The 3,190-nt window shown below is 44.4% G+C and overlaps 1 pseudogene; it reads right to left on the bottom strand.

Annotated features, from left to right (window-relative positions):
- Positions 1-879: 879 nt before the first annotated feature.
- Positions 880-1,261, bottom strand: LOC143399143 (small ribosomal subunit protein eS12 pseudogene; annotated as a pseudogene).
- Positions 1,262-3,190: the final 1,929 nt, after the last annotated feature.

The following is a 3,190-nucleotide window of genomic DNA, read 5'->3' as shown; positions in this document are numbered from 1 at the left end:
ACATGAATCCCCAGCGCCCTTCCAATCTCGAGTTACAGAGCTTCTCTGGGGGTGGGATTCCAGATTCCTGCCAGTTATAAACCGAGGAGCCGTCTATTTCAGCAATATGAAACAGTGGAAAGAGCACAGGCCTTAGTGTCGGTCATCTCTGGACTCTGCCAGCCACTGGCCTTGTGGATCTGGGAAAGCCCCTCAACCACTCTGAACCTGTCTGAGCTGGGATCTTACTGCCCTCATTCCAGGCCCGTGGGGGGATCGATCAGCGACCTACCTCAAGTAGCCATTAAGATACCTGGTGCATGGGAAGGTGCTCTATGAATCCCTATCCACGTCTCACAGGAAGGTCCTAGGACACCTTCTGGCAGGGCCTGGCTCACGTTTCCCATCTCCTTCAGAACCATTCAGAGCTCAGGTTATCTTGTGACCCCAAGCACTGGAGGATGGCGATTTCAGGAAGGTGCGGGCTGAGAGAAGGAGCAGACAGAGCCAAGTTAAAAATATGACATCAGAAGGTCCCTTATCAGAAAGTCAGAGGTTTTGTCCCTGACTGGCATTCCAAAACCAAGCAAACCACAGGTGTACAATCAGAAGTAGGGACACTTCCTTGGACTTCACATGGCAAGCTCCCAATGGAGACAAGGCTGGTCAGAAAGCTGGGGACAGAGCATGCCACATCTGTTTGCCGGATGCACCATCTCAACGGTGGGGAGGGCCTCCTGATAACAGCAGGCCAAATACAGATGGATGTACAGACACCAAACAATTTTTTAACATAATGAATAAACACACCCACACACAACAGACACACACACACACACACACACACACACACATATATATTTTTTTCTTTTGAGGAATATGAACTAAAAATTTGTTTGCTCATTTCTTGCATTTGAAATTCTCTTTGAGGATACCCTTAGCCTGAGATTCTTTGCCATAGTCCTTATCACTACACAACTGCAACCAAGCACTTTTCGGGGTTTGCCCTCTCAGTCACTTTTGCAGAGGCCTACCCATTCTCCTTTCTTGTTGTCGTTGACCTTAATTTGGTTGATTTGGTGCTCGGCACAAAGGGCCTCCACCACTTTGACATACAGCTGGATGCAAGCGCACAAAGCTGGACCTGGTGCTTGTCTCAGGCGTCGGCAGCTTCACAAATTCCGCGTGCAAGGCCACCATGGATGAGGGCAGTCTTCATGACTTCTTGTAAAGCAGCGTTGATGTCCTTGACACCTCCAGCAGCCATGCCTTCCTTGGCCATGCACTAGGTGACCAGTGAGGCCAAATCTTTTTTTTTTTTAAATATTTATTTTTTTAGTTTTAGGTGGACATAATATCTTTATTTTTATGTGGTGCTGAGAATCGAACCCAGTGCCTCACACATGCCAGGTGAACGCGCTACCACTTGAGCCACATCCCCAGCCCAAGGCCGAATCTTAAGCAAACGCAACTTCTGCCTCCGAGCGACTCAGCAGTGGCAGGGAAAGAGCATGAATTTCTAAATTCACGATCCATGATGTTAGTGAATAAAACTAGGAAATGGACACTCTCCCACCCTGCTACTCTGTTGGTAAAGGTATAAACAGACCCAGCCCTCCTGTAAAATAATTAGCCAATAAATACATGTGACAATTTAAAACATGCACACTGATTTAGCAATAGCTGTAAAAATAGCAAAGGGACCTAACACTTCAGCTCAACAATTCCACTTCCAGACCTTTTTCAGTTATATTTGTATAGCTTCACCAAGACATAAAGATGCTCATATTAGAATTGATTTGTAATTTTTTTTTTTTTTTTTTTGGTACCGGAGATTGAACTGAGGCGTACTCAACCCCTAAGCCACATCCCCAGCCCTATTTTGTATTTTATTTAAGACAGAGTCTCACTGAGTTGCTTAGCACCTCGCCTTTGCTGATGCTGGCTTTGAACTCACGATCCTCCTGCCTTAGCCTCCCTAGCTGCTGGGATTATAGGCATGCACAACCACACCCAGCTTAATTTGTAATTTTTTAAAAGAAGAGTTGATCAGAGACTGATACAGATTTGACACGAAGTCATCATGCTGATTTGGGAAGTTGCCTAGGACACGTTAAGTAGGAAAATCACTGTTTATATTGTTATGAAGGTTATGAATCGATTTATATTAGAAAGGTACATATACGCACAACTTCTGGAAGGATAGTCCAGAAACTGATTGCTTTAGAAAGCAGAGGTTGGGAGAGTCTGAGTTCTCACTCTGTTACCTTCTGTGCTGTTGGAACTTTTTACCCTGAATGTGGTCACTTTAAAAACAAGCCCAGTTCAGTGGCATACACCTGTAACCCCAGCAAGTGAGGAGTCTGAGGCAGGAGGATCACAAGTTCAAGGCCAACCTTGGCAATTTAGCAAGACTCTCAAAAAAAAAAAAAAAAAAAAAAAAGCAAGACAATTTATAGGCTGTATCTCAATGTTAAGAGTGTTTGCCTAGAATGTGCACAGCCCTGGATTCAATCCCCAGAACTATAACACACATACACAGAATTTAGCCCAGCAAATCCACTTGTAACAATTTATTCCAAGGAAAATGAAGGAAAACATACTCAACAAATATTTGTTAAATAATAAATACAGAGATTTGGCTATTGGGCCGTTCATGTTGAGAAAAGCAGAAAGCTAAAAGCAGTCTATATATTCATTCCCAAAGCACAAAGATTTGAATGACAGAAAGATCCACAACCTAGGGATGATGGTGGCAATGACAGTCACAGGCATCCACAGCAAAATAAAAGGGAAAATTCAAATTACAAAAATGTTACATAGCATGACCCCATTGTTTCACATACAAAGTATTTTCTTGAATAAGGAAAAACCCTTTTTCTTATTAACAAGTGATAAATCTAGAGCAAAGTCTCAGATGAGATGCTTGCCCTCTGTGTAAAACCAACGGTCTCCATAATCTTGGGAGCGATCAAAAGGATCAATCAATCAGTCATGGAATGTAATCAGATCTGGCTCGCTGCCAGCATGTCCCATGGCCCCAAAGGGATAAGTGATGGGTGCCCTGGCTTTGACAGTGGGGTGTGGCCCACACCTGGATGTGGTCTCAAAACAGAGAGACTCCTCACCTCAGCAGTACCTGTGTGCCTGCCACTTGAGCCTCGGGGAGGACAGAGCTCAAGGCCAGGCGAGGGGCCGTCTTTGATTCTCT

Source organism: Callospermophilus lateralis, chromosome 5, assembly GCF_048772815.1.
Source record: "Callospermophilus lateralis isolate mCalLat2 chromosome 5, mCalLat2.hap1, whole genome shotgun sequence".
NCBI lineage: Eukaryota > Metazoa > Chordata > Mammalia > Rodentia > Sciuridae > Callospermophilus > Callospermophilus lateralis.
Note: the sequence above shows the minus strand (reverse complement) of the source record. Positions and strands in the feature narration are given on the sequence as shown.